At 47.2% G+C, this 9,771-nt stretch overlaps 1 non-coding gene across 1 annotated transcript; it reads left to right on the top strand.

Annotated features, from left to right (window-relative positions):
- Window positions 1-271: 271 nt before the first annotated feature.
- Window positions 272-353, top strand: trnas-cga (transfer RNA serine (anticodon CGA)). Its single transcript has one exon. It is a non-coding gene; the product is annotated as a tRNA-Ser (tRNA).
- Window positions 354-9,771: the final 9,418 nt, after the last annotated feature.

Genomic DNA, 9,771 nt, shown 5'->3' with positions numbered 1-9,771 from the left:
TTTGGCAGTGAGATGATGTCATCCCACTTAAAGCTGAGACAAACGAGATTGTACATCTCTCAGCAGGATAACGAGGCTTAACAAACAAATACAATGAGGCCAGAGTTTGGAGAGCAGCACTATCGTGCGTTCAAGCCGGAGTCGAACCAGCAACCCGTGGACAGAATTCTGATCCTTATATTGCTCTTCCTCTCTGTCGTGTCTGTATCGGGTTCTGCTCTGCGGGCTGTGACCCAGATTTCAACCTAATCCTGTCAATCACTCACATGAAGCTGTGATGGCCGAGTGGTTAAGGCGTTGGACTCGAAATCCAATAGGGTTTCCCTGCGCAGGTTCAAATCCTGCTCACAGCGAGCAGAACTCATGTCTCAGCAGGAGTTTTGAGTGTTGCATGTGTTCAAATACAACTGTGATCACAATGCACAGTTCATATCCATTGATCTGAATTGATTGACAGCTGCACTCTGTTGATCATGATGGGAGTTTCAAAGCACAATTTCCTTTTTCTCTAAATTACAAATTCCAGAACTCCTTCACTGAATTCCCGAGCATCAAGCCGGAGTCAAACCAGCAACCTCATCTGTTCAGCACAGCTCCTCTCCAGTCCTGAGCTATGGAGGGTGTGTGTGCAGCATCAAACAATGGAAACAATGGAAGCCTCAATGCAGAGAGGAAACAGAAAGAATTACTCAGTCAGAGCTCTGAGGACATGGAAATGTACATAAACAACCGTGTTGCAACCTCTGAATGTGTCTGAATGTGTCTCCACCTTATAACACGCCTCTGTAGAAGAAGAGAACATTGACAAACACGTCATGGTTGTGAACCGGCGCCCTTTGACCTCTGTGGCAACCAGCCTGTGCAAACCGTCTCTTAACCAGATCACCATAACTTGACTTGACTTCACCCACTAATGAGTAACGTTCACTATGTCACCGCCCTGTGTCCACAGTGTGTGTGTGTGTGTGTGTGTGTGTGTGTGTGGGGGGGAGCAGGGTGGGGGGTGGTTGAGTAAATAGGGTGGGGGCGGGGGGGAAAGTGTAGCATTGTATTGTTTGAGTGACAGTGGGGACAGCGAGGGGGACGGGTGGTCCCAGGACAGAGACAATGGCGGAGGACACGCCGGCTCTCAGCGCAGACCCCTTTGTGCGGCCGGGTGGGAAACCCCTTACAAATTGGCGTCAGCGGCGTGATTCATGCTTTTCTGGTGACTTGGGAGTCGTCTCTCTGAGATGTCAGATTGTTAAGGTGCTGTCAAAAAGCACTGAGAGGGCGTTTATGAGGTTAAGCTGAGGAGTGTGTGTGTGTGTGTGCGAGTGTGTGTGTGTGTGTGTGTGTGTGCAGAATCAAGATGAGGCCGAAGTGTCTGTATAGAAGTGAGAGTGATGAAGCTAAAGTATAGATTGTGTAAATTCATCAGAAAGTGAATCATGAAGAAAATATTAATAATCCCCTTAACATGCTAATTCCCTTAACATTTCCCTTTTCCTTTCACTGCTGGTTTAAGGGGAGATTTTCTTCATGCTCTAATTCAGGAATCATCTTAAAAATTCACACTAAATTCTCATTTGTTTGGAGTCATGAGGTGAAATCAGAGCTTCAATGTTTTCTGACCGGGTTCAGTTTGATAAAAGTCTTTAAATCTACATTTTAAAAAAACAAGAATCACACAAGGCGACTACAACAACCGTGCGTTAGAGAATTGTACCACAAAAACCCGGATAAATGAGTAAATTACTGAATAACATTCTTTAAAAATGACACAAAAGTAGCAGGAAGTGATCATGATAGTGAACAACAAGTCGATGTCTTCACTTTTATGACTTTCCCTCCACATGGTTAGACTTTACAGCCGCGTGTGTGTTTGCATTCTAACGAGCCGCACGAGGTCATAAAGGCTCCAATAAACAAACTGTTGGTCTTATTTTCTTAACTCTGCTCTCTCTGGCTTCACAATGAGAAACTCAATCTGGGCATTAAGGGGGAACACACCTCCTAAAGTTGTTTATTCAGGAGCTTTGGATTGTATTCAGCCGAGGAGCAGTGGGGGGGTCGGGGAGGGGGGGGGGGGGGGGGGGGGACGTCAGAGTATCTGCTTACATTAGGCTCTAATTAACAACACAATGGTGCAGGGATTTGCAAAGAAACAAGTCGGCCTATTTGTCAGCATACATCTGTTAATTATTTGAGTAAATCAGGTCCCAAACAATAATTATCACCTGCAATTAGGGCCGGAGAGAGAAGAGGAGGAAACGTCACTGATTGTGTTTTAAAAACGCTGACAACACCAATTAGCCTGTGAGGAGCCAGGAGATGAAACTTATTACACTTCCTGTGCTCCGGCTCAGGCTCGGGCTCGGGCTCGGGCTCGGGGTGCCAGGTTATACTGGTTGAGCTGGTCGGCCATTCAGCACCGACACACAGAGCTGTAATTTAATCTGGCGTGAGGTCATGAAAATCCAGGGGGGGTTAAATCGTTCCGAGCAGCGAAAAACGATACGGAGAGAAACATTGGCGGCGATGGGAAATCTGTTCACTGTCTCAAGATCTACTTCAGCACACAAGTAGAGGAGGAGATGTGTCTGCTTTACTTCAGGTCCAGCTTGTAGAAGGATGTGATTACATTTGGACACAGATCCAGTTTAGGATCCGTGTCCAGGACTTTTCCTTTGTGCCTGTTTGAGACCACAACAGGTGCAGCTAGGAGCAGATCCACACGCTGATCCAGATCTGTGTGTCCTCGTGCTGTACATTAACCAACATGCTGGAACATGAGAGCAGCACCGAGGTGGAGCAGGAGATCCAGAGTGTGTTGACACGGACAGTTACAGCTGATGTGTCTGCAACAATCCACTGGCTGATAAATCTTTATGTTGGCAAGGAAAGTGAAATGTGAGGTGCAGCCTGACGCTCTGCGCTCTCTGTTCACTCTCAGACGCCTCTGACAAGGTGGATTAGAGCGTTGGCACGTTCAGAACCCTAACATCTATTTTGGGAAAACTATGTGGCTTTATATTGAAAAAGTCAAACACATTCTTTGGTCTTTAGTTTCTCCAAAACAAGTGGAACAATCTGGCAACGCAGGAGATCGTGTCCACGTGTTTGTCAGGAGTTTATGAACGTTTCTGCTCCGACGTTCACATCTGAGGACAACCTGAGTGTGTGTGAACGTTCCGTCAGACCCTCACAGCTCCACAAACACACTTTAAGTTCACAGCCTTCTTCACATCTTGTTGATTGATGATGATTTGTCTTCGTTGTGGTTTTATTTGTTACCCTGCTGCTATTCCAGGTTTTGTTTCCCACCCTGTCTGCACGTTTGGACCTGCAGCTTCCCACTGTGGCGCACCATCACAGCCTTTACGACCTGGAGAGAATGTCGGCGTTTTGGCCGTGTTTGCCAACATGAGCTCATCAGCTGTGAGTGATCTGAGCTCGAGGAGCAGCGTGTCAACATGTGTCATCTGTGCTTCAGCTGCCACTCACACACACACACACGCGCTCAGCAGAGGAGTGCCGCTGCTCTTCCTCTGCAAACACACATCCACGCGTCGCCCCGGGTTACTTCCCCTAATTTACGGCCAATAAATGTTACAGTTGCTTTTGTTCATGGTGTTGGAATGAAACTGGCGTGACGAAGAACTCACACGCATCGCTAATGATGAATCAACCTGCAGCTCATTCATAAGTGGCTTAGTTTGGATCAATCAATACAGACGGATCCTCTAAAGTGGAGAGTTTGGGACAAAATGAAGAGGAGTGAAATCATAAAACACACAAAGATGGAGACACAAAAGAGAAGAAGCAGAAAGAAGCAGAAAAGTGCTTTAAGTGCATTTTGTTTAGCGTGTGATTGATCTACAACAGCTAATTCAACTTTGGGATGAAGATCCTGTAACCTCCAACAATACAACAAAGACTCCAGATCCAATAGAAACAAATAAGTGGCTACAAAAACCCAACAAAACCAACAAGTCTAACACAAACAGACGTGTGGGCTCCGGAGCTGCAGGGAAAGAATCCAAAATAATAGAAAACAATGGACCAAATTGGATATCGCTCCGTTTTACACATGCAGCTAATTCAACTAATTAACAAATGAGCCCAAACACGGCGGCGATATAAGGTTATTATACCCGTTAATGTTCATTAAATGATAACGCCTTCGCCGCCGCCGCGCTGCTTCTTTATTTGCGTATTCATAAATTCCTGGCACGGGCGCTCCAACCTCAACCTTTGTTAATATGAATATATTTGTGATCCATTTGCATAATCCACTTCATAATCCAGTGCGACGCTCTCGACTGTTAAAATAGAGAGAGAGAGAGAGAGAGAGAGAGAGAGAGAGAGGGAGGGAGAGATAAGGAGGGGAGGCCGGTGTTTCTCCTGGGAACGCCGCACAGATAAACGGGGGAAACAGACCCACTTTCTGCTCCTATTATGAGACAAGAAAGAGAGGAAGGCTTTGCAAAGTTTTTCCCTTTTCCAGCGCGTTTCCGTCTCGGAGACAGATGGCGGCGGGAATATCATTAGTTTGTGTTTTTGTTTCACGTTCGACACTGAAAATTGACTGGATTTCCACAAGAGATGGTTATTTATGTATCTGACACACTGAGGCGCTATGCTAATTTTCCAGGCGGCAAATTTTAACGCTTCTGCTTGCTGGGGGAAGAAAAAAAGGGAAAAGAGAAAGAAGGGACAAAAAAAAAGCTGTTTTTCTGGCTCCGGCGTGGAATCACAGAGCGACAAATGAGCAAAACAGCGAGCAAAACTGTGAGCCGCCTGTGAACATCACTAATGAGAAGCCTTTGAGCTGCGATATGTATGCATTTGGAAACGTGTGTGTGTGTGCACGCTTTGCACCTGTGTGTGTGTGTGTGTGGCTGAGGCAGTGAAAAGCTCTCTTAAGCCCCCCCTCCTCCTCCTCCTCCTCCTCCTCCTCCTCCCATCTCTCCAAATTGGCCTCTGGGATGACGCCACCACAAAACTACATCCATCCCCGCTGTGCTGCATGCATTCCTAGTGTGTGTGTGTGTGTGTGTGTGTGTGTGTGTGTGTGTGTGTCTTTGGACAATGGCAACACTTCCTTTTTGGCCTAATAGGCAGGGAGCCCCAGCCATTGTGGGCTGATTAGGGGTCCCATTGAATGGACTCTGGGATTTCTAATTGCGAGGCCTTGTGCAGCCCCCTCCCCTCTCTCCCTCCCCCCCCTTGCCCCGCCCCCCCGCCCCCTCGCTTCCCACCCTCCTCCACATTCCCCTCGCCACTACTGTAAGACTTAATGAGACACAATTACTGCCCCCTATGAGTCCTGGAGCGAGCCAATCACAAAGAGAGACAGAGACCCCCAGTGAATGGCCACTCAGCGGAGAGAGGGAGGGAGGGAGGGAGGGAGGAGGGGAGGGAGAGTGGGAGGAAGGGGGGGGGGACTCACAAGCCGTCATTGTCCAGAGAAAGCACCGACCGGAGCCTTTTTTTGGAGTAATATAAATGTTTTTATTTAATGGTGGCTCATAATTAGGCCCCTGAGAGGGAAGGAGAGAGGGAAAGGAGTGGAGAGGGCGAGAGAGAGGAGGGAGGAGGAGGAGGAGGAGGAGGAGGAGAGTTCAATGGGGGGGAAAAAGGCCCGTAAGGTACAAAAGAGAGGAAGAATGACATGTTAGACGTGCAGAGGAGGAGCGGGGAGGGAGGAAGAGGAGGAGGAGAGAGAGAGAGAGAGAGAGAGAGAGAGAGAGAGAGAGAGAGAGAGAGAGAAAAGAAAAGGGACAAATAGATACTGAGGTGAAAAAACACCAGAGAACAATACAAAGTGGAAAAACTTGACAGGACTTTCTTCTTCTTCTTCTTCTTTTTTCTGTTTCTTCTTCGTCTTCTTTTTCGTGCGGCGTGGGAAATGGCCTGACGTTGAATGATGCGTGCCAGCCAGAGTGAAAAGGCGAGGCGAGGCGGGGGAGGGGAGGGAGGGAGGGGAGGGGAGGGACGTCTGGCAGGTTCACCACTTCACGTTTGGCTCCGGAGGTGAAATATTCCGAGTCCTCCCTGCCAGACCGCGTGTGGGAAGCAACACGAGGTTAGGGGGGTTGAAAGGGGCGCGGTAAAAGGGCGAGAGAGGGACGGCTCTTGACTGTTATGGGAACGTTGACTGTATTATTATTCAAGTGTCTGCGTCTGGGGGTTTCGAGGCGTTCTCAGGGGAAAAGGCGATTTGTCCTGCGCTTGATGATCGCAGGACAACGCTTATCGTTCATCGGGAAAATACTTCACGTCAATCACGTCTGGACCAGAGGCGCGTAGCTGGAAGAGTTCGCCTTTCTTCAGTCGCGATCGCACAGCAGGGGGCGTGGCAGGTGTGAAAAAACATGGAGGCCGTTTGAGGCGTTTGAGGCGTTTGAGGCGATTCTCTCAAGAGGCGTTTGTGGACAGAACGCAGCGTAGGATTTGTCACAGTGTTTACAAAGAAAACCCTCACTGGACAGGCTTTGTCCCGTGGAAAGAACTTTATCTCACACTTGCTCAGGGCACCAAGTTACACAACAGGACTCACACACACACACACACACACAAACACACACACACTAATGCCAAAACACACAAACCAAAAATGTGTGTTTTAGCCATGAAAACATTTGAAGATTCCTCTGCACACACAGTTACCTGTTATTATAAATTATAGTTTGATTGTGAATTCCAGGTAAATCAGTCAAAATAAACAATTCCTATGATTTCTTTACATATCAGATTTTAACTGAATATCACTCAGATTACCCACAATTCCCAATCTGAAACGGTTAAATCTCAGTTTGAAGAATTGTTTGACTTAAAGCCAAGAATGGAAGCTGAATGTAAGAGGAACCAATCATTCATTTCTGCCCAAAAGAAATGCCTCCAACCTGCTGCATGCTCTCTCTCTCTCTCTCTCTCCCCCCTCCCCCCCTCTCTCTCCCTCTCTCTCTCTCACACACACACACGCCATTACCTTGGCCCCATGTTCTCTCTGGTGTGTGCTGCCTCTCAGTTAGTGACTGAACCCCCTTTGTTCGGCCCTGACCCTCTTAAGCGCAGGTTGAAGCCTGCAGCCATTCCACTTTGGATTTGGACCCTATCGCGTGTCACACCGCTAAGTCGACCAGGACCGGGCCTCTTCACTCAGACACACAAGCAACAAGTATCCATTCACATCGCCACCGGCACTGCAGCGCCACAAGCCACAGTAACTCCATCAGCACCGTCACGACCTGGACTCTGTCAGGCTCCACACTCCTGCAGGGCAAACTGAGGCATGGATGGATTCATAGGATTTGGTCATTTGCTGGATATTGATGATCGATCGGCGTATGAGTTAGAGTTCACATGAGGAAATGCATGCAGAGGACTTGTTTACATGCTGGAGTAAATCCATTAACAATCCCTTAATCTGGAGGTCTGTAATCTGTGTTTACGCCAGAGTCCAGTCAGAACAATTTCCCTGTAATTCTGGTGCTTTTGCTTGTGTGTGAGCAGTTTATAGTCTTCATCAGGGAGTAGATACAGATGAGTGCGGATCAGATCTGCCCTAGACCCGAGCAGCTGGCATTTACCAGCTTCTGACGAGCGCCCGAACGCAGCATTAATTTGTGTCTTCATCCACTTGTCAGCCTGTTCCCACTGGAACAACAAAGTCTGACACGTACTAAGTGGAATGTGTCTGTCAGGTTCAAGTGTCTCTCTGCTGGTTTCATCCACTGGGTCGGGTCCAGATTCTGTGTCCTCTGTCTTTCCTCCACTTGTTTTGCTCCTGTTTCTCATTTTATTTCATTCAGACTCACATTTCTTCACGTCCACACACACACACAGAGTTACTTTACTGAATGTATACTTTCACAGGTGTGTAACCCAGATATGTTTTACAAAGGTTCACACACTTTCAAGTATTCCATTTTGTGGGCACTGATTGGGTTCATTAAACTACTTTTCTTGTCCTTTTCTGCATTTATTTACATCATTTAAAACTGCGTTTTGTAGGATTTGTAGGATTTGCTGATAGGAATCCATAAAATGAGTCCTCAGTGAATTAAAATCCTATGGAATATAAAAACAATACAACGATTTCACCACAAGGGGAGTCGGTGCCTTGGCTGTCAATCGTGTGTGTTGTTCTCAGGTGGGAGGAGTTACGCAGGCGGAGGACTTGAGTTGGACTTCTTGTACCGACCTCACTCTTATCCTTAAGTGTGGAGCTTCCGTCCCTGGCTCCATCTCCGCTCCCTCGGGCTGGAGTTCATTCGAGGAGCATGCAGCCGCGTGGAATGCGATTCTCGTGTAAAAACATCGGTACCCAACATTCTTCCATTAGTTTAGAGGTAATTACCGCCGGTTCACTGTGGAGTGAAATCTAGCCTGAGGGTTTGAAAAATGGGCGGCTGATGGAAGCGTGAGTGAGTTTCTCCTTCCTCGCTCATCTTCGCTTCACATCAGGACGCCGGTGTGCTGTTAAAGCGACGACCTCTTACAAAACCAATCTGTAAGACGAAGATGAAACACCAGAATCACCTCTCAATCATAATTATTAATATTATATCACAACTGCTGTTATTATTCTATATCATTGTTGTATGGTTGTGTTGTCTTACAAGTGTCGTTCACTGTCACGTTTGTCTCTATGGGAACAAACTCCTCCACAGTGAGAAGCAGACGAGGACCTCATTAGTCTTTGTTAAACATTATTCTGTTGTTTAAACTCTCTAAATCCCAGCTTGGAGATCAGCCATTATCCTAACAAAGAGTGTGAAACATTTACTCGCGTGGGTGTGTGTTGGTGTGTGTGTGTGTGTGTGTGTGTGTGTGTGTGTGTGTGTGTGTTGGGCACTTCCTGCAAAGTCAAACTGTGCGATTTTTATCGTACGCCACGCCTGCAGCTCAATCACACAGATAAGACGGAGGACATTTGAATCCTCTGGAACTTTTATGAAGCTGTGTTCTCTTGTGTTTTTATTAGGTGTTGCCGTTATCTTTACATCCTCCATTCAAAGTCCCACAGGGTCAAGTTCAACCGAGACGCATAAACACCGGGCGCTTTGCGGAAACGTTGGAAGGGAAATTTGTCAGAATCTCGTCGTGAGAGATTCTGCACCTAACTAAACGTCTCATGTTGAAGAAAGGGAAGAAAGAAATCCCACAGTAGAGGATTGTGGGTAAGTTAGATCCTTGGCAGGCGTCTTCACACTTGTTGCGATAGACTGTGAAAGTGCAGGAAAGAAACCTGCCCTCGTAAATCTGCCTTTTTATTGTAGTTTGCGTCTCCAGACACTTATTTCTTCACCGCAGCATGTGCAACTCCTTAACAGGCAACAAGCAACAAGCAACAAGCAACAAGCAGCAAGCAACAGGCAACAAGCAACCAGCAACAAGCAACAACACACTGAATCCTGAACTCGTCAACGCTCGTGCACTATTAACATTTTGACGTTTCACCACAAAAATGAATTTAGCAGACCTGTCTTGTCTCGTGCTTCGTCGGTGAAAGGCCCCCTGCTGGCTCAAACAGAAAGTCCAGCGTTTTCAAACTGACCTCAGCCAATAGGAGAGCTGGATTGGTTCCTGCCCACACAAGGGCGATAAGAGCGCAGTATTGTTCCCCCCTTTATTACCGGTTCAAAGGTCGTGTGCTGTTACATGTCAGAGTGCAAAACCGTTAATTGCCCACAATACTTTGTGTTTACAAGGAGAGACGTAGCCTTTACCCGCCAACTATCCATGTTAGCCACGCCCACAAAGTGTGAGACGAGCAGGTCG

The sequence above is a fragment of the Genypterus blacodes genome, unplaced genomic scaffold (assembly GCF_046128005.1).
Source record: "Genypterus blacodes isolate CSIRO-AG114 ecotype Tasmania unplaced genomic scaffold, CSIRO-AGI_Gbla_v1 ptg000114l_1, whole genome shotgun sequence".
Lineage (NCBI taxonomy): Eukaryota > Metazoa > Chordata > Actinopteri > Ophidiiformes > Ophidiidae > Genypterus > Genypterus blacodes.
This window is presented reverse-complemented; position numbering and strand designations above follow the sequence as displayed.